Raw genomic sequence first — 22,825 nt, forward strand, 5'->3', positions numbered from 1 at the left:
ATCATAAAGGGCGATGTTTCTCTGATTTCTTTCTCAGCCCATTTATCATCTGTGTATATTAGGGCTGCTGATTTTTCTGAGTTAATCTTGTATCCTGCCCTTTGCTGAAGGTATTTATCAGCTGTAGGAGTTCCCATGCAGGATTTTTCGGGTCACTTATGTAAACTATAACATCATCAGCAAATAGTGAAAGTTTGACTTCTTCCTTTCCAATTTGTACCCCCTTGATCTCTTTTTGTTCTCTTATTGCTCTAGCTAGAACTACAAGTACAATATTGAAGAGGTATAGAGAGAGTGGATAGCCTTGTGTTGTTTCTGATTTTAGGGGAATCCTGTGGAGTTCCAATCCATTTAATTTGATGTTGGCTTCTGGTATAATGTATATTGCTTTTATTATGTTCAGGCATGTTCCTGTTATCCATGATCTCTCCAGGACCTGTATCATGAAGAAGCGTTGGATTTTGTCAAAGGCTTTATCAGCATCAAGTGAGATGATCATGTGATTTTTCTTTTACAGTTTGCTTATATGGTGGATTACATTGATGGATTTTCGTATGTTGAACCATCCTGCATCCCTGGGATGAAGCCTACTTGATCATAGTGGATGATTTTTCTTATGTGATCTTAGATCCGATTTGCCAGTATTTTATTAAGTATTTTGCATCAATGTTCATGAGGGTTCTCTTTCTTAGTTGTGTCTTTGTGTGGCTTGGGTACCAAACAAAGGTAATTGTAGCCTTGTAAAAAGGGTTTGACAATGACCTTTCTGCTTCTATTTGTGTCTTTGTGTGGCTTGGATACCAAGGTAATTGTAGCCTAGTAAAAAGAGTTTGAGAATTCTGCACTGAAGCTGTCTGGTCCTGGTTATTTTGTTTTTTGTTTGTTTGGTTTTTTTTTTTTTTGGTTGGGAGACTTTTGAAAACTGCTTTTATTTCATTAGGTGTTATTGGTCTATTTAAATAGCTTTTCTGTTCTTCATTTAATTTGGGTAAAAGATATCTACTCAAGAAATTGTCCATTTCCTTTAGATTCTGTGGATTTCCTCTGTGTCCATTAGTATATCTGCCTTTTCATCTCTGATTTTGTTAATTTGCATATTCACATTCTGCCATTTGGTTAGTTTGGTGTGTTTGGATAAATGTTTGTCTATCTTTTGATCTTCTCAAAGAACCAACTCTTTGTTACATTGATTCTTTGTATTGTCTTCTTAGTTTCTATTTTTATTGATTTCAGCCATAACTTGATTATTTCCTATTGTCTACTCCTGGGTGAGTTTGTTTCTTTTTCTTCTGTAGCTTTCAGTTCTTTTGTTAATTCTCTAGTGTGACTATTCTCCAGTTTCTTCATGTGGGGACTTGTGCTATGACCTTTTGTTGTAGCACTATTTTCAAAGCGTCCCATAAATTTGGGTATGCTGTTTCTTCATTCTCATTGAATTTTAGGAAGTCTCTAATTTTTTTAAATTTTTTCCTTGACAGAGGAATAGTACAATTGCTCATTGTGCAATTTCCATGAGGTTGTAGGGTTTCTGCAATTCATGTGTTGAATTCTGACCCTAAAGCATGGTGGTCTGATAAGACACAGGGGGTTATTCCAAGTTTTTGTCCCTGTTGAGGCTTGCTATGTTGCCAAGTATGTGATCGATTTGCGCTAAGAAGTATATTCTTTTGTTTGGGGATGGAACATTCTATAGATGTCCATTACACCCAATGGTTTATAACTTCTATTATAGTTCCTTTGTTTCTTTGTTAAATTTCTGTCTGGTGGTCCTGTCTAGTGGTGAGAGTATGGTGTTGGACTTTTCCTTCCAGAGCTTTCTTTAGGGCCTGATTCGTGAATATATATTGTTTAAATTTGGTTTATCATGGAATATGTTGTTATCTCCATCTATAGTGACTGAAAACTTTGCTAAGTATAGCAGTCTGTGTTGGCATCCATGGTCTGTTAGTGTTGGTAGAATATCTATCCAGGACCTTCTGTCTTTCAGAGTTTCCATGGAAAAGTCAGGTGTACTTATGATAGGTTTGCCTATATGTGTTATTTGACCTTTTTCCTTAACTCCTCTTAATATTCTTTCTTTATTCTGTGTATTTGGGGTTTTGATTATTATGTGGTGAGTGGAATTTATTTTGTGGTCCACTCTATTTGTTGTTCTATAAGCTTCTTGTACTTTCATTGGCCTGTCTTTCTTTAGGTTAGGAAAGTTTTCTTCTATGCTTTTGTTGAATATGTTTTCTGACCTTTTGAGGTGAGTTTCTTCCCCTTCTTCTATGCCCATTATTCTTATGTTTGGTCTTTCACAGTGTCTCATAATTCCTGGATATTTTGTGTTAGGGATTTTTTGGACATAAGGCTTTCTTTGATTGATGAATCTATTTCTCTTGGAGTATCTTCAATGCATGAGATTCTCTCTTCCGTCTCTTGTATTCAGATGGTTATGCTTGCATCTGTAGCTCCTTATCATTTATCCAGCTTTTCTATTTCCAGCATTTCCTCAGTTTGTATTTTCTTTATTTTAGTTTTCATGTCTTGAATTGTTTGAGTTGTTTCCTACATCTGTTTGATTGTTTTTCCTTGGATTTCCTTGCTTTCTTTAAGGTATTTGTTGATTTTTTTATATTTTTATTTGTTTTTCCTTTCATTTCTTTAAGGGATTTTCTCATATCCTCTTTGAGGTTTCTATCATTTTCATGAAGTTGTTTTTAAGGTCATTCACTTCTGCTTCATCTGTGTTGGAATGACCAGGTCTTACAGGTATAGAGTCCCTAGACTCTGGTGGTGTCATATTGGTTTTTCTGTTGTTGAATGTATTTTTATATTGTCTTCTTCCCAATCCTTCTTCCAGTGTGTGCAGGAGGAGTCTCTTCCTCTCCTATTGGGTACAGGCCCAAGGTTCCCTTCTGGTGGGTACAAGGATATCCAATAGTCTCACGGCTCTCCTTTTCCTGTGGATGGAGGTAGCATTACTACTGGGGCCTTGGCAGTCCCTAGGTGGGCTGGACAGCCAGGATGGGTTCCCCAGTGTGCAGTTCTGGCCTCAGGCGGCTCCAAGCAGGGCACCAGAAGGCAGAGTGGAAACAGGCCCATGTTTATCTCATCCCGTGGGCAAACAAAGAAACTAGGATGCTGGCAGTGTCTGGGTGAGCTGGACAGCCATAATGGGATCCCCAGTACACAGTCCCCAGACTCAACCTCACATTTCTAATTCATAATTGGAAGCAAAAAGGAAAAGACCTCTACAAAAACCCAGGAAAACTGAAGTAAGGATCCCAACATATCCATTCACAAGCCATTTCAACAGGTTTACACAGAGACAAGCATGCAGCCATTGTTGGCTAATGCACCCATGAACTCACAGAAGCTGTGGGTGTCTGCTCATGACAGTCAGTCAACATTCCAACATGGATTGGGAAGGGCTCAGGTGCCTTCTTCTCTAGCTGGGGAACAGTTGGCACTTGATGGCTGTCAAAGGAGAATTGCTTTTCTTTGGGGATGTGGCCACTTGTAGGCTGCCTATATGGATGGCCCTATAACATTTGCACCTGATAAGCACTAATTAGATACAATCGGCTGTTGCTGCTGCTGCTTCTGAGTTTTAAAATGGATGGGGAGTCAGGGTGAAAATGGGACAGTGGGTCCCAGAAGGAGTTGTAGGGAGGGAGGGAATTGGGGTGAATAAGATAAAAAATTACTTTAGCATATGAAATTTTCAATGAATAAAGAAAAATATATTTCTAAACAAAAAATAAAGAAAAAGATAGCTGTCTCAGATAGACTAGCTAGTTGGTAACTAATGAATGCCATAAATTTTATACCATTATAAAATTACCTACTTAGAACAATAAATTGATTTATTTAGCAAAAAAATTCAATTCAAATGTAGGGTCCATATAACTTACAATTAGTATTTCAAAATGTACATATGCTTTACTTCAATAACTGCAATTTCTAAACTTTTTATATAACAGTTGTCTAAATTATATGAACTATAAAAAGGAAACTGCTATTGTGATTTGAATTGCTTGAAAAGAGGGTAATATATGGAGTCTCTCCCAAGTGAAAAATAATTGTCACCTCCAGAAGGGCTGACCAGGGGGTGAGATGAGGGAAACAGCTAGCAGAACCCTTGCTGACCTGGAAATTGGAAATGTTCTTCCCATGATCAGAAAAGTGTGTGGATAAAAGTGTCTCTGTGTTTGATCAAAGTGGAGCTGCTCAGTTGCTGGTGTTAAGAGCCTGACAGATCTTGGAGACCCCCACGGCAGCTGGCTATGGAATTAATCACCATCGTACCCCAGCAAAGCACTCTGGCAGGCAGTTTATCCACAAGCAAAGAAAGCATTGACTAGAAAAGCAAGCAGTTCTGTTTTCCTTAATTCTTCCTATTATTAATTTTAACAATTAATGTAATTGTTATTATTTGTCATTATATGCATGTCTCTGACACTGTATGTACACATGAAGACAATGTCAACTGAGGACAGAAAATGGCATTGAATCTCATGGATCGGAAGGTATAGGCCATTGTGAGCCACCCACTCTGCAATGTAGGTACTGGAAACTGAACGTGGGCCCTTTGCTAGAGTACTATGTGCTCTCAACTCTCAAGAAATAGGCACAGTAGCTAAAAGTAGCACAAGTGTATTATCTCAGGATTAGGGAAGCCAGGAATCTAAAAACACCACTATGCTAGGATCATGACCTGTATTTCTTCTAGGGTGCCTCAAAAAAGAATTGTCTAACTTCTGGAAGTCACCTACATTTCCATGCTCCTATCTTCAACATCAGGAACTAAGCATCTTCGTACACACAAGCATATGTATACACCTGTACATACATACACAACTGTGCTATACATGCACACATGTACACGCAGTGTATTTAGATGAGTGGAACTTGGATTACAGACATGAAGGGCCTAGAAGTCCAGAGCATTACAAGTAGGGTACTGGGCTGTATAGACTCTGGCAGGAACTGATGTTGCAATGAAATATCAATTCTATTCTCAGGGGCTTTCAACTGACTGCAGGAGACCCCAGAGACCATGAGAACTAATCTCTTTACTTAAAGATAGCTGATTACAGAATCAGCCACTTACAAGACACAGTACTTTCGCAGCAACCCTTCCATTAGTGCTTGATTAGATACCCAAGCAAATACAAACTTAGCCAGCACTTCCCTAAATCTACCCTCCTTCCTCCATAGGGAGGACTCCTGTAACACAATCCCCTGCTTTAGTAAGCCATAATAGTTTGGTTCCGAATCACTCTCATGTAAAACAACACATAAATGAACTGCAAAGATGAGATCATGGGCACCTGTGGAGGACCCTTATTTCATTCACTGATGCAGGGACCTGTTTTCTGTTACCTAGATGAGAGACCATCCTGAAACCAAAGCAAAACAAGCAGAAAAGGGAGGATAAAGCCCGTTTTTAGAGTCTAAACTTTGGAGTTGAATGACCTAGATTAAAACCAAATTTGCCAATATTGAGCCATGGAATCTTCAGGGAAGGACTTCATGAGACATTTTGTCAATTAAATGGGAACAATAATAGCAACTGCAGTGATGGCATTGACCAACAAGTATTTCAAGGTCAGTATAGTCTTTTTTCTGGTAGACAATAAGGCCCGATAAATATTACTTGAAATTGTATGTATACCTACGAATGTATACACACATATACAAATGCAAAACATTTAAATATATGTGTATTTTATGGGACAACTAGTACAAAGAGAGACATTTAGGAAGAAGAAGCTGGCACAGGGTATCTCAAATGTTTGAAGAGAAATGAGACTGAAGAGTACGTGCTACAAGGATAACATGGATTACTTTACAAGTAAGAATGTAGAAATACTGGCAATTTGTTTAGAGTTTGTGTTTATTCAACTCAATTATGTGCTTTCCTTACAGTTAAAAAAACTGGTTATGTTATTAAACATGCCAATACCTATTAGAAAGGAAATCCCAGTTACCAGCTGTAGCTGGTAAAAGGAACCCAAGACACGTCATTATTGTTGTTAATTTTAGCATGATTGGAGAGAGACTGCAGGCAAGCATGCCAATGAAGATCTCAAGGTCAAAGAGTCAACACCAAGTCCTCTGTAACTGAATCTGCACACAGATATAGTAGTGTTTCATTCTCTCATCTATCACTACTGATTTCCGAGTCAACCTCAATGGGCTCTCCTGTAGGGATGACATTAGCTGACACAGCACACTTTATTGGCAAACACCTGCGACACAGCATGCACTCTGTGGAGGGTAGCCACCTTAACATCCCAATAGAAAAACCTGTAAACTCACTCTTTTCCAGTCATCACTGTCAACTGAAAATAATCCCCTTCCTCCCTTCTTCTCTTGCTCCCTTCTTCCCTTCCTCCCCTCCTCTAAGATCTCCTGAGCAGGCTGTCTCTGGCTTTATCCCAGACTCCCGGTCAAGGCCTTTGGCCCTCCTTTTTCCCCCTGCTGTTTCAGGATTGCCATCACAGTCCCCAGACTATAGACTTTATGTCTGTTGTTTCTTTCCTGCTCAAATCACCAGGGGTCTCTGGTAGGTCACATCATTCTCTGGAAATCATGGCAATCATGATAACAAATGAGGAAATATGCACCTTTTAGCTGGGTGATGGTGTCCATGGCTTTAATCCCAGCCCTCTGGAGACAGAGACAGGAGTTTCTCTGTGAGTCTGACACCAGCCTGGTGTACAAAGGGAGATCCAGGACAAGCAGGGCTGTTACACAGAGAAACACTGTTTTGAAAAACCAAACAAAAACAAAGAAAAATGTACTTTCTATGTTGACCAGTGTGAACTAAGCCTAGAGTGGAAGAGGGAATCTTGAGGGGAGGAACCTGCATAATTTCTCAGCTCTGTCCCCAAGATGCCAGAGACACATAATTAACAAGGTTGCTAACTCAGGCACCTTCCCAAGATAGTCCAGAAGGAAACCACTTGCTCAGGGTTCCTGGTAGACTGCTCAGAGTTGATGAGGTTTGCCTGCCTCTCTTTTGCCTTTTTAAATACAATGAAGGGACTTCTGTTTAGAAAGGCTAGACTGTGTTCCATCACAGCAGAATGAAGGCGGCAGCCCAAAGGAGGGAACAGTGGAAAACTATCAAAATATCCAACATTGTATGCACCCGTCTCATGTCCCTCGTAGAACCGAAGCCCTCCTCTTCTGCTTTAAAACACTCATCCCTAGTTTTAATGTTATGAAAGTCATTTACCTTGATAAGATTTAATGAATGGTTACTGTGTAGAAGATACCATTCTACCATTCATTTTGACTTAGGAGTTCCTCACTTAGTCTAGGCTGTTCTCAAAATCAAGACAGTTCTGGCTCAACCTCTTGAGGGCTGGGAGGACAAACACACCTTACCATGCTCTGCTTTAACTTTCCTATAGACTTTCCTCATTAGCATATTTAATCTATGCAGTATCCTTGTGGCACCAGCAATATCGTTATTCATTGATAAGAGAACTGAGGTGAGCAAAGCTTAAGCAAGTTACCCCAATATAATACAGGAGTACTATAATTATTAAGCATATGTATTTGAAATCAGGTAGTGTGTAGCTTGAGGGATGGCTAAGACATTAGAAATGTTTGCTGTATCTAGAAAGGACCTGTGCTTAGTTCCCAGCACCCATGTGGTGACTCACAACCACATGCTAATAATCCATAAGAGGTAATTTGACACCCTCTTTTGGTGGCTGTGGGCATTGCAATCACATGGTATATGTACCCACACAGAGAGATACACACATACAAATGAGCAAACATACAAATCTTTAAAAGCATATAAACTTGAGTAGAGTGGACAATCTCAACATATAAGTGGTCTTATATTCAGATATTTCAATAAGTGAATTAATTCTTTTTGAAACGTATTATAAGCAATTCTGTAATGTTGCCTGGAGCCACTTTTGACTCATGTAATACAATATCCCAGATCTCATTTCTGCTTGAGTTATAGGAAAAGCAGTGCTTAATACATTTGTGTTTCATTCGATTTTATGTTGTTTCTAGAAATATGACCAAAGGTCTTAAGTAACTATCTCAACAGTATGTAGACTTTGCCCCCATGCATTATGGAATGACATTCTGTGATCTCAAGGACACTACCCAATATGTTGATTTGCATTTTTTAATCAAAATAATGCAGGAAAATGATTAAAATAGAAAGCAGTACTGGAGAACTTACAAATAAATCTTTTGAAAGTATTATTTCAACTTCCTGATATCAGAACGAGTCTCTCCTTTAGATTTCTATTCCCTTGAAACAGACTGATTCTGCTCCTTTTGCACTTAGAAAAATTAGAAAAAAAATCTACGATCTTCCTACTGTGGAAAATGGGGTTTAAAATCTTTCTAACACCGGTTTCTCATCTGTCTTCACAGAACTTCTCCTAATAATACAGCTTCTCTTAATTAAAAGGAAATTACATTAATATGACTAAGTCTGGTCTATGTGCTGGCTGGTGTTTTGTCAACTTGACACAGTCTGGGGTAGTCTGAGAAAAGGAGCCTCAACTGAGAAAGTGTCTTTACTAGACTGACCCAATGACAAGCCTGTGGACCACTTTCTTGGTTGATGATTGATGTGGGAGGTCCCAGCTCCTTGGAGGTGATGTAGCCTCTGAACAGGCAGTCCTGGATACTTTAAGAAAACAAGCTGAGAAGTCATGGGGAGCAAGTCAGAAAGCAACACTTCTCCATAGCCTCTGCTTAAGTTCCTGCCTACAGGTTCATGCCTTGAGTTCCTGACTGTAAGCTGTAAGTTGAAATAAACCCTTTACTCTTCAAGTTGATTTTTGGTTACAGTGTTTTTCATAGCAACATACAAGCTAGGATAGTTTGTTCTCTGCTGAAAATGCATCAACTGAAATTTTCATTTTTATATATCCATGTTTCTTATAGGTAATGATTACCTTATTTTTCTCTTGTGCTCCCCTCCCCACAACCCATGTGCTTACTTTTTTTGCCTTTTGGTTTTTGCAATGGGTTCTTCCTATATAGTGTTGAATGTCCTTATTCTGTGTGTGTAGCTGAAACTGTATTGAACACCAGGCAATCCTATTTCAGCCTCTAAGTGCTATAGTTATAGCCATGCAACACCATGTCTGGCAGGAAAATTCTTCTCATATTGTTTCCTAGATTCAGTATGCTCATTCTCTGTTTTCTACTACATATCAGAGATTGCATACTACACAGCTACCCAAGAAGGGGTGTTATGGTAAGTTCTTTTTCAACTGTGTGAGCACGCATTCACAATTCAGTGATAATTTAGCTTGGTATAGAAATCTAGTTTGAAACTGGGAAAAGGGGAAAGAGACACGATCTCCTGAGCAAATTGGGAGCATAGGGGAGTGAGGAGGGAGGTAGGAGAAAGAGTAGGTGAGAGGAGAAGAGGAGGAAAACATGAAGGATCAGGAAGATCAAGTTGGGGGAAAGAATAGAGAAGCAGAGCAAGAAAAAAGATACATTAATAGAGGGAGCCATTATAGTTTTAAAGAGAAATCTGGCACTAGGAAAATATCCAGATGTCCACAAGAATGACCCAAACTAAGAATCTAAACTATAGTGGAGAGGTTACATTAAATGCCATTCCCTTATAATGAGATTGATGATTCCCTTAAATGCCCTTATAGAGTAGGTGATGGAAGCAAAAGCAGATTCACAGCCAAGCACTGAGCCAAACTCCTAGGATTCAGTTGTAGAGAGGGAGGAGTGATAGGCAAAGGGGCCAAGATCATGCTGGGGAAATCCATAGAAACAGTTGATCTGAGCAAGCAGGAACTCATGGACTCCTGTCTGACAGCTTGGCAACTAGCATAAAACCAAACCAGGCCCCCTGAGGTGGGTGTCAGTTCCTAGAATTTATTTATCCCTAGTGCACGAATGGGCTTTGGGAACCCATTCCCCACTGAGGGATACTCTCTCAGCCTAGATATATGGGGGAGGGCCTAGGTCCTGCCCCAAATTATTCAACAGACTTTGATGATCCCCCATGGGAGGCCTCACCCTGCCTGGGGAGTTTATGGGTGGGATGGGAGTTGGTGGGGGTCATGAAAGGACTGGAGGAAGAGGGAAGTGGGATTGGTATATAAAATAATATTGTTTTTAATTTAAATAACATTTTGTTTAAAAAACAAACACACAAAAAATAAAAATACTGTTATAGGTTTATTTAACGTAGGTTGTAATTCTATTTCAGTTTGTCCCTTCCCCATTTTCCTTCCCCTCCCAGTTTTCCCTGAGATTTTTTCTTTGTTCTTTTTGTTATTGTTGTTCCTATTGTTATTGTTATTATTTTGAAGCTTCATACCAATGATGTATGTAGTTCTGGAAATTTTTGCAACCTATAAATCACTGATTTAGGTATGGGGATATTTTGTTGTGTATCATGTGACATTTCTTTTTCTGTTTTACACATAGGTCCTCTGTCATCGAGAGGGATAGTGAGCTTGTGGTAATAGGCCTTGCTCTACCCCTCAAGTACTAGAATCATGGGTATGCCCTCTTATACCAAAAACTCTGTCTTTTCTTCACTTTCATGCTTAGAAAGAGTATCAGTCAAGGTGGTTCTTTATCAGTTCTCTTGTTTCTCAACTACTCCCATTGTTCTACTTTTAGATTTCCTGAACTTGATCTTCTCATTGTCAATGTAGACTCTTTTTTCTAATTCAATGCCTTGAAAAGCATATACTGCCCCATTCTATTTCTGACTCTACCACTTTAAACTTCAGGTGGGTTTGACAAATTATTTAGCTTGTTTCAACTCAGTTTCCTTTCGTAGAAAATGGGGATGGTAATACTACCTGACTTCCAGGGTTTTCATGAGGATGAAGTGAACTAAAATGTAAATTTCAAAGATTGTCTGACACATAGGAACAGAAAGATAGTTCATTAAATTGAAAAAGTATAGGTTTCTCTATTCCTGGCTGTCTTTAACACCAATGAATAACATGGGTTAACAAAAATCTCTGTCTTAAGTTAACTTTGTCTCCCAACTTGTTCAGACCCAATAATTTCTTCTAAACACTGAAGGAGCAGTCATTCCTCCAATTTGTCTCCATTATTTCTCAAAAATTTTCATACCTACATACATATTGTAGAGAGATTCTCTGCAGTTCTTTCTATTAATCTTTTTTTTTTTTGGTTTTTCGAGACAGGGTTTCTCTGTATTGTCTTGGAAGCTGTCCTGGAACTCGCTTTGTAGACCAGGCTAGCCTTGAACTCACAGAGATCCACCTGCCTCTGCCTCCCGAGTGCTGGGATTAAAGGCGTGCACCACCAACGCCCTGCTCTTTCTATTAACCTTGAAGGCATTCAATGTCTTGGTCATAGTCTTCTGGAGAAAGCATTCAGAGAATACTAGGTTGGGAAGAGGACTGCCATTTTAAGAATATTTAAAAGACTGCCAGTCTTTTAGAGAAGGCATGGTTCAATGTCAATCAAATAAAAGTTTTAGCCCTGCCTACTGTGGCAATATACTTAGGGCCTCAGTGTGAGTACGAAGATATGGGAGCTTTCCCCATCTCATTAAAAAGTTTCAGCAAACAGACAGAGGTAAATCCTGTCTTTGTGTGGTTTCTACTTAAAGAAGGAAACTAAGAATAAAGCCACCCCATTCCTGTAGCTAATGAAGTATATGGCCATGGCAGAATAGATCAATCACACATATCTTTATCCCATCTCCTCAGCATTAGTGCCAAAGTGATATTTCCCATTTCTTCCTGCACTTTTCTCTAGTTGGGTTTTGTATAAATGAAACAAAGCAAAAAGTCACCTGTGAGCGAGTCTCAGTTGAAGGATTCCTAAGATCAGATTGACTTGTGGTTATGCCTGTGACAAAATACCTTGAGAGCCCAAACAAGTGTGGGCAGTACCTTCACTACATAGGCCATCCTGGGCTGTGTAAGAAAACCAGATGAGTAGAAAGCAGAAAGTGGGTCAGTAAGCAGCCTTGCTCTGTGGTTTCTACTTCAGTTCCGATTCCAACCCATGGATGGACCATGGCCTGGAAGTGTAAGCCAAATGCACCCTTTGTTCCCCAAGTTATTTTCGGTCATGTTTTTTATCACAGCATCATAAAAGCAAAGTATATCAGTTAGAGGCTTAAACCTGTGTCCATTCATGACCTCCCTCATCTGGGCACTCTTGTATGCATATCAACAAACACAATTTTCACTATTAATCTTTCTTTGTCTGTTTAACTCACACCAGGGTAGGGTAAGTGTTCCTTCCTGGATACTGTGGCTCCAATACTCTATAGGTGACAATAACTCTCATTCTCCTTTGGAAAACTATACTTCCCTCACCATAGTCTACCAACTCCTCCACACTAGCTCCACGTGTGTCATAGGACTTGGATCAAGCAGGGTCATGCGGCCAACCAGAACACAGTATCTTCATATTACATCCACTCAATCTGGGATTAACTTAACTTGGCCAAATAAACTGTAGTTTGTGAACTATTTTCAGTGAGAAAGATATTTTCTCTCCCAGAGACATGATTTCCACTCTTAAAGAAATCTTGTATGAGAAAAAAGCCTAGAAAGACAGACAAAGAGCACAAGAAAAATAAGTAACATGGTAATTAACCCTGAACCTACTTACACCAAAGCTACTTAGTATTTGACTGTTCACACATCTGAGCCAGGAATTTCCACAATTTCAAGTTGGGATTCTGAGCAGCAATTCTGGCATTTTTAACAAAAATATTCTAATTGACTCAGCAGTCAGGAATACTACAGGCATAAGGGAGAATTTGAACAAAATTAATTGATAAGAAAATATCTCACAGTCATGATTCATGGCAGTTCTGAAGAGTTCTGAAAGACTCCCAGCCTGACAAGCAGCTCATTCATAAATTGACGTTGGTCTAGACAACAAGGGGACATTTTATTAAACACAAACAGGTGAAGATAATGTTTCAGGAGGTAAGATTATAAGACAATGTCTTCTGCACAGGTAAATATTTACAGTTATATGTTTTCACTATTTCCTGTGGGAATTACATCATCTCAGTACAGAGAAGCTAGGACTCAAAGACACATCTTTGTGAATGTGTGTGTGTGAGTATGTGTGTGCACATATCTGTGCATTTGTGTTTCCGTGTGGGTGTGTGTATGTGTTTATGTGCATGCATATATGTACATATTTGTGTGTGTCTGTGTATATGTGTATGTGGTATGTGTGCACACGTGTGTAAATGCACACACGCATACACACAATTAGCCAACTATGGAGTACAGAAAAGAAGAATAAAATGACCAAAGTGTAAGGATTTAAGTACTAAACACAAACTGATCAGTTTTTAAGATTCTGGTCTTGCCATTAACTAGCAATATACATGAGTAATTTACTTACTCTTCCTATATTTTGTCTTCCTTGTTTTTCAAATATCAGCAATTGTTATACTCAGATCAATGTGGGATAAAATAAATACTGTCTGCAAAGAATCTACATCATGCGCAGGGGCAGATAACTCAGTGACTAAAGCACAGGTCATGCAAGATAGAAAAACTGACTTAAACCCTTCAGAATCTACCTGAAGTCAGACACCAGACCACACAGCTCTCATTCCAGGTCCCCTAAAATGCAATGGGGCACAGAGACGTGAAAATCCCTGAAAGTTCTCTCTAATAAGACTGGCAGTCACAGCAATGAACAAGGAGACCCTTTCTCAAACAAAGTGAGACATGAGTACTGATACTCCATGTTATTTGTCCTCAGTGCAACACAGGTGTGCAAAGGCACACATGTACCTGCACAAGCATATACACACACATACACAAGAAATAAAACATAATGCATGATACTATTATTATTACTGCTATCATACTAATAAATAGATTTAAGTGCCCAAAGTAAAATGCTAGATCTAATATAATTTTCCCATACTGTAGTTCATGTTAAATGTTTTTTTCCCTTATTTGTACCTAAACATTCTCTCCCACGGCTTTTATGTCTTGTGTTGACAGGTCTGGGACCTGTGGATGGGAACCTTTACAGCCTAAGAACAGCTTAGAAAATAAAGAATCAATCAGCACTGCAGCAGGAGATACGAAGTCCTCCATGTGGAGATCTGTTCTTTTCTTGGCAACCAGTAACAAAACAGACATTGCTTCAGTCATTATCCATCGACTACTGGGCAGGAGGCCACCTATGCTGTCTTCAAAACAAAGGCAAAAGCTAAGGGTAATTTTCAAGTCAGTCACACATTTGTGAATGTGTGATAATGAGTTTCTAAGGGATGCATTGGCCACAGATATCAGAAACACTGGCCTTTCTATAGGAAGAGACTCATGCAACAATTGCTCAGAAGTCATTAAGCAACAAAACCCTACCCATGGGAATCAGAAGAAAGGAAGAACTGAGCAGCCAGGAGGTTTTTGTTTGTTTGTTTGGTTGGTTTGTTTTGTTTTCTGAAAGAATTAATACATACTTCATAGACATTGGCAACATCTATGCACATTTGTGAATATACTGATGAGAAGTAGATTTTACACTTTAAAGAGTTGTGTAGTAGATGGGTGGTGGTGGTGGTGGTGGTGCACGACTTTAATCCCAGCACTCGGGAGGCAGAGGCAGGCGGATCTCTATGAGTTCAAAGCCAGGCTGGACCAACAGCCTCCAAAACAATACAAAGAAACCCTGTCTCCTAAAACCAAGAAAAAAAAGAGTTGTGTAGTATGTGAATTGTCCTTCAATGCATCAGTTATAAAGAAGAATGAGTGGGGTAAATGACTAGGGTTCTCTTGACACATGATAATGGAAAGATGGCCCATATCTTCATAGACAGGTGACTCAACCAACACACTTTTCAACTGGCTACTTGCTATATGTAAGTACTTTCTGTTACCTTATTTATCACAAAAGATCAATAGTGTTGGAAGGGAAACCTAAGTTCAGAGTGGCTAAACAGCTTGTCAAAGGTTGCAGTTAGGCCTGGGCAAATGGGTTAATAGGTAAACTGTTTGCTGTGCTTGCTGAGTCAATGGATATTTGTAATCGCAGTGCTGGGGCTGGGGAAACAGGCAGAGCTCTGGGGCTATGTTGGCCAGCCAGCCAGCTGAAAGGGAGCATTCCAGATTCAGTCAAATATTCTCCCTCGAAATATAAAGTGGAGAGCAGCTGAGGAAGATACAGGTATTAAGACAATTGAGCATACCCTCCTGCATTTACACAAACATAAGCACACATACACATATATACACACACAGAGGTCATAGTCCATCAATCACAGAGTCAGGATTTAAGTCTATGATCAGTCTGTCCCTCAAACCTGTTTTCTTTATCGTCAACTGGGTAGCACTGCCCTATTTAGAGTTCACATACTCATTAGGTTTACACAAAACAAAAACTACATTCAGTGGTACTCTGGATTTCTGGGATGACTGATGACTTAGGTCAGTACCAGAAAACACCAGGTTCCACTGTTGGGAGTATGTCAAACACATACATGTAAGTAAAGTAGAGTCTGCTATTATACATGAAAATTCTGTTCCTTAACTCAGGTGATTGTGTTTGTATAAAAAGAACTTTAACTTGATTTTCAATTAGTTAATTTAATCAAATGTAAAGTAATTAAAAAGACCATAATGACTCTGAATTGAAGCACACAGTTCTAATCAATAGATTCTATCTGATAGATCCAGTCAAGTGACTCTCTAAGATTTAGAGAACTTCTTTCAAGTAATTTGGAAATTGATCGCTTACAATAATGAATGGATTTTATTGTGGGTGCAACTGAATACACACAACCACTTCTGAGCAGTGGGGAAGTTAGAGCCAAGCCACAAAGTTCTGTTAGGTATGCTCTAATTGCTGCAATAAAGTATCTGGCCAGGGCAATATACTAAGGGAAGGACTTCTTAAAGCTCACAGTTCAAGGGTATGTTCCCACATAGTAGGGAAGGCATGAGCATGAAGCAGCTGGTCACACTGGGTTGCTAGTCAAGATAGGGAAATGAGGTTAGCTTGATTTCCTCTTTGTATTTACTCTGGGACTCCAGCCCATAGGATCATGTTGCCCATTTTTAAGGTGGAAGAGCCCACTTTAAATATAGACACTACTTTAAAGGCCTTTGTCTTCTAGGTGACAAGATCCTGTGGAGTTGGCAACATTAATGATTGCAAGTGATCAAATAAGCAACCACTAATGATCTAGTCCAATATTATTTTCTAGGTATGTAAAGGTGAGGTCAGAAAAGCAAAAAATAAAGTTTTCTTGAACCTTCATTTTAAAGAAGATGTTTCAAAAGGCTAGATTTATCTAACTTTAGACATGCAAGAGCAATGTGGGCAAGATTTTGCTGACAAAGCCATTCCTAAGTTTTATCACTTTGAGTATTTCAAGTACAAATATCTGGCTCATTCTCATTAAATGTTCTGCAATATTTTTATCACCAAAGATTGAATGTATTATCCCTGTGCATCCTCCATTTATTGTGGTCCCTTAAAATACTTCAGTGTAGAACTTATGCTCCAGGAACACATGCTGTGGGCTTTTATTTATAACATGAGAAGAGTTATGATGTAACAACACTAATAATATCTTACTAAAAAACATGCACCTTAAGGACAGTGTTCAAACCATTCACCAAATGTTCACATGAGGTTCAACTACCCATGTCTTCAACCTAAATCAAAGTTTTGGATAACATCGTGAGAGATGAGAAATGCTCTGCATGCAGAAATATCAGCTTGGCGCAGGCCTAGACAAAGAGTTCTTCAGAATGGTTTCTGGGCTTTGGATTCAGAGGTGCTGAAGATTTGTGCCTTTTGGCATCAACCAGAGGTAAAGGTTCCTACGACTAGGGCTTGTCTGATTTCAGTGAACTTTGCATTCAAAGAACACATGTCTCATGATTGTATGTTGACCTACATTTCTTTTTGACATATGTGAATTGCTTCCTCAATGCGTACAGCTTATTATAATGACCTGGAAGAAGAAATTTATAAGTCCTTCTCTACCCCGCACATTGGTGGCAATTGATATTATTTCAGACACCCAATAATCATGAAAGAACAAATTAGCATAAGTCATTTTTCAAGAATGCTCTGAGTTATTTTGGAGTTTGAGTAGTGTGTGTCTGAGTACTGGATTTAGGAATGAATTACATAGACTTAGGGCATATCTCAGAAGAGTGCTTGTCTAGCATTCAATGGCCAGCACCACATAAACTGGGCATGATGGTATAATCGCAGTACTCAAGAAATAGCATCAAGAATTTCTGAAGTTCAAGGTCATCCTCTGCTAAACAGTGAATTCCAGGGCAACTTGGACTACACATAAAACCCTGTATCAAAAAAAATCTATGAACATATGATATAAAATAGAATGGTTTCTGAGTATACCTAGAATATAATTATTTAAGGTTTTAGAACCAGATGGCAGAGGTAACAGATGTTTCAATGGGTAAAGAAACTTGGTGTGCTAGCCTGATTATGTGAATTCAGTCTCTAGAAGCCGCACAAAGTCATAAGGACAGAACTGACTCCACAAAGTTGTCCTCTGTCCTCTACATTTCTAACTGTGACACATGGATGGCACCACATCACACACACAAAATAATTTAAAAACAGATTATAATCTGTCTCTGAGGAGGAATTCTGAGCATCTATAATTCTCATCATTTCCTAGATGATATTTAAAATCCCAGATCATCATTAATTAATGGGCCAACTAGCCTTTGGAAATTACATAGTGCCATATCCCTCAAAGTTTCATGTGCACGTTTACTTTTACATTTCTTCCTATTAAAAAAAAAAAAAAAACAGAGCCGGGCGTTGGTGGCGCACGCCTTTAATCCCAGCACTTGGGAGGCAGAGGCAGGCGGATCTCTGTGAGTTCGAGGCCAGCCTGGTCTACAAAGTGAGTTCCAGGACAGCCTCCAAAGCCACAGAGAAACCCTGTCTCGAAAAACCAAAACCAAAACCAAAACCAAAAACAAAACAACAAAAACAAAACAAACAAAAAAAAACAAACAAACAAACCAGCAAACCTAAAACAAACAACACAAAGAAAAAATGCCCTGAAATGAGCTCTTGAAATACCCACAGCAGAGAAGGATGAGCAAAGGCAGGGATGGGAACCAAAGAAGAGATGATTGGCACTGGGTTAGCGACAGATGCAACGATAATCCTAATTAAGCATCTCCTTGTGCTCTGAGGTAACTGCAAGGACCACCAGGCAGATACAGGCCTTTCCTAGGAGCTGAGAAATCAATCATTGGCTAACAGCTTACCTTGGCCAACTCTCAGTTAAATCCCTGGCTAGAGTTTGTATCAAGCAAATGAATTCTAGTTATTCCACTAACTCTTGTTGGCAGAAGGCAGAACGTTTACCATATGTTCAGCTGTGCGCTGGCAATAGGTAAACACACATTTCCCCAAGGCCTTGAGTGGAAAGAAGCAACATATGAGCAGAGCTGAGGTGGGGCTCTGAGGTTCTGGCTGTGAGAATCCACTGAGAGGAGAAGGAGCAGCATTCTTAACAACCTTGGACAAAGGCCTTCCCTGTGGACACCACACCATTGAAATTGCACAGAGGTCAAAATTCAGAATCCTTCAGGGCTAACCATTGGTGTTGGGTAACCATTTTGTGTGTTCTTCCCTGGGGAAGGCTATTTCTCCCATTCTCAACATTCCTTAGCTGCCTATAGTTCTTTGCATAGCAATGAGGCCTCAGGTGCATTTCACATATCCACTTGGCATATCTATTGTTATTGTCCTTGTTCTGCTTCTGTTTGGGCAGGCATGTTGATGAGACTGTATGGGTACAGATTCAGAGATTATTAGGAGAAACAGTCTCACAGAAAACTCCCTGGTCCTCTGGTTCTTAGAATGGGTCCATCCACGATAAATATGATGTTACATTTATTCCTATTCTGTTGATCCTGTGTCAATACTTTACTGCCTCAATTACTTAATTGCTGTAGATTGAAGTTTTGAGAGCAGAGAGAGTTAAACCAGAGAAAAGTAAATATTGGAAATAATCTTCATTTGCTCTCCACCTTGTATTCTCAGACAGTATCTCACACTGAACAAAAAACTCATTGACTTAGCAGAATTAGCAGACTAGCAAGCTCCAGGGATCTCCTGGCCTCACTACTCTCTCCCCCAGTGCTGGAGGCAGAAGCATCTACTGCTACACATAGTTTTTCTTACTGCATGGGTGTTGGGGATTGAACTCAAGTCCTTATTCTTACATGGAAAGCACTTTACAAATGAATGAGTCATCTTCCCAGACCCCAAACACAATTCTGTTTTTTTCTTTCTTTTTCTTGTTTCTCACGAGGTGGGTGTGAGAGAAGGCAGCCACAGCCAGTCACATGGATCATGGCAAGGAGATGAGTATCACCAAGAGCAAAGAGGGCTTAATCTCCAAATAGCAGTCATGCTTTGTCCTTTACCCATGTCCTAAGCTTAGACTTATAATTCTTATTTCTCCCCAGAATTCTCAAGGGTCAGGCATTCAGGCATGACTCAAAGGAACAGTTTTGTCTGCAGTGTCACATAAAGCTGCAGTCAGCTATGTAAGCCCAAGTGACACTGCAGGCTTCACTGTGAATGTATCTGCTTCCCAAGTGTCGCACTCCCATGATTGGTACTGGTAGAGGAGAAACCTTTCCAAACAGATGTCATTACAGGCCAACCTGAATGTCTTCACAGCAAGGAGTATAGCTTGTTCCAGACAGAATGATCCAGGAAATTAGGAAAGACATTCAGTGGCTTCAGTAACTAAGCTAAGAAATCACACATTATGCTACTCTGAGTGTGGGATACCTTGGTCGTGACCTTGATTTATTGAGAGTTGATGGACCTCTGCAAGGATACAGCAGAAGTTAGAGGCATGGGACATCCTAAGTGGAAGGTGGCATTACAGATATACCTCTGTGTTTTGGCTCACTGAGTCACTGAAGAATGTTCTTGTTGAGAATATCAATTAGAAATTTGGTGATGTTTCAAGTTTTTTTCTACCAACCGAGATAATAGTATTAGAATGTTATGTTTCTTGGGGTGTTAGAGGACATAAAGAAGCTCACAAGATGCCCTTAAAGAAGCCGCACCCTTGAAGAGCCTCTGCCCAGGGATGGGAAGATGGTTCAGTGGGTAAACAGCTTGCCATACAAGCAAGTGTGAGGACCCGAGTTTGAGTCTCCAGTACCCACTTTAGAATTCAGGCATGGTGGCCCATGTCTGTAGTTACAGTATTTTTGGTGCAGAAACATGTAGATCTGGGGTTGTGTCTGGCCTGAGAATCTAGCTGAATTGGTAAGTTCCAGATCCAGACCTTGTCTCAAAAAATAAAGTGCAATGTGATTGAGAAAGACATTCCAACCCCAGCCTATGACTTCTTCACACTCTTGCACTGGTGTGCACACCATCAGGGACACATACACGCGCGCACACACACACACACACACATACACACACACTTTAGTCCTCCATCCCCAGAATGGACCAACTATTGTTAACCTACTCATTCCTCTAAATGCTTATAGCCCTCAAGTGTGAGAAGATAAACCCAAGCAAAGGACACTGTTTACCAAGAACTGGGACACTGCTGCTTTGGGTTTGGAAGATGTGAGTGAATTTTGCCTATCAGTCCCCTCACAAAGACTCACTCAAGGCTCAGAATCAGAAGGTAAGTTACGGCCTCTACCTAAAATAGCACACACAAAAATAAGGCAGAACTTAAAACCATACCCCAAAGTGTGAATCTCTTGAGGCATGAGTGTTTGCAAAAGCAGGAAGACAACAGTGACTTGAAGAGGAGAGTGGATGGGTTTGAAGAGGAGCCAGGGCTACCTGTTGGGGCTTGAAGGCAGTCACGAACTTCAAATGTTTCTCTCACATTTCTGTTCATGCTTCAGCTAGGCCTGTATTCTCAGGTTACTTCATCACATAGGACCTCCTGAATCAGTCCACCTAGAATAACCGTCCCACTCTCATTCTCTACCCCCTTTCCCAGTATTGTTTGCACAGTGCAGAATATCTTCTGTTACACTTCCGTGTTTTGTGTATGTGAATGCATATATATATGTGTATGTCTCTGTGTGCAAGTGCATGTGCGTGTGCGAGTTGGTATGCATGTGCAAATTGGTGTGTGTGTGTGCACGCGCGTGCACATGATGCATGTGAAGGTCAGAGGATAATCTCATTAGCCTTAAACTTTGACAAGCAAGCTTGGTCACCTGACCACTGAGCTTCTAGAGAACCACCTGTGTCCCTTTCCCATCTTGCCATTGCTAAGATGATAGTCACACATCACTATATTCAGCTTTTTACATTAAAACCTTTTTAATGACTGAGGATTTCTCCCCCCCCCACTTTATCTTATAATTTTATTACCTCTTTGAAAATTTCATTGCATATGTGTTGAAGCAATGTTGAAATGGTGTTTGAGACTGACGGGAAATAGTGTCCTGGTCAATTCATGGGTTGATCAGTTCCATGGGAGGAACATGTGGTTCTCCTTGGCTCTGCATTTTGCCTCTCTACAAAGCTTCAGTTGAGATATGACCGTTCCTGTCCCAAGCTCATTAAACCCCTTGACAGACCTGTAGTTATGCCAAAGAATCATGTGTGTTTTCCCTACCTTCCTCATCTACAATATTTAAAAAATGAAGTCAGGAATGTTTTTATCTTCTTGATTTCTGGTATGAGGATTTTAGGAGATATGCACAACATTCACTATGAATAATTCTTACCAAAAGGGTATGGTCAAAAATGCTGACTGCTTTTCTTTTTTTTTTTAACAATTTTGTTAGAGATTTTAATTGTTTTCTCTCAAAGATTGATGGAACAAGGAGATGGAAAATCATTAAGAAATGTAAAACTAAATAATATCAGCCAACTTGACCTGATTGACACGATAGAATACCCTGCATCCAACACATCAGAAAACAGTTATTTCAAGTGTTATTGAAACGAAGCATTTACCAAAATAAACTATTTTCTGTGGAAGAAAATCAGTCTTGGTAGATTAAAAAGAATTGAATTTGTTTTTTTTTCACTTTTTTGTGTTATTAATTTTTTTTTTATTTTCCAGTTTAAATTTATATAAGAAACAAGGTTGCTTCACAAGTCAGTTCCAGGTCCCTCTCCCATTCCCTCCCTTCCTCCCGAGCCCTCCCCCCCCCTCATTTCCCCAGGGAGGGTGAGGCCCTCCATGGGGGTGTGCATAGTCTGTCATTTCATATAGGGCAGGGCCTAGACCCTTCCCCAAGAGTTCGGGGTGAGAGTGCACCTCACATTGTTCTATGGGAGTCCAAAGTCCGTGTGTATACTTGGGATGGGTACTGATCTGCTGCCCAAGGCTCAATAGATTCCCTAGGCCTCCTCACTGACACCCAGATTCAGGGGGTCTTGATCAGTCCCATGCTGGCTTCCCAGACTGATGCCTGGGATTCAAGAGTTAACCTTTGTCTGGTCAGCTGTTTCTGGGGGTTAAACCAGCCCAGTCTTAATCCCTTTGATCATCAGTCCTCCCTCTCTGTTACTGGCTTTCTTGAGTTCAGCTCAGTACTTAACCAAGGGAGTCTGCCTCTTCTTCGATCAGCCACTAAATAAAGTTTCTGTTTCCCAGACTCTCTGGCCATAGGATTGAAGGCTGGCACTCCCCAGATCTATGTCTAAAATCCATATATGAGAGAGTACATGCCATGTTTCTCTTTTTGTGACTGGGTTACCTCACTCAGGATGGTTTCTTCTAGTGTCATCCATTTGCCTGCGAATCTCATGATTCCATTATTTTTTTCTGCTGAATAGTACTCCATTGTGTAGATGTACCACATTTTCTCTATCC

General features: G+C 39.9%; 1 long non-coding RNA gene across 1 annotated transcript; it reads left to right on the top strand.

Annotated features, from left to right (window-relative positions):
• The first annotated feature begins 5,380 nt into the window (after positions 1-5,380).
• On the top strand, positions 5,381-20,656 carry LOC121141136. The gene is made up of 3 exons (XR_005878040.1): positions 5,381-5,595; positions 13,992-14,208; positions 20,520-20,656. It is a non-coding gene; the product is annotated as an uncharacterized LOC121141136 (long non-coding RNA).
• Positions 20,657-22,825: the final 2,169 nt, after the last annotated feature.

Source organism: Mesocricetus auratus, unplaced genomic scaffold (assembly GCF_017639785.1).
Source record: "Mesocricetus auratus isolate SY011 unplaced genomic scaffold, BCM_Maur_2.0 Super-Scaffold_100007, whole genome shotgun sequence".
Taxonomy (NCBI): domain Eukaryota; kingdom Metazoa; phylum Chordata; class Mammalia; order Rodentia; family Cricetidae; genus Mesocricetus; species Mesocricetus auratus.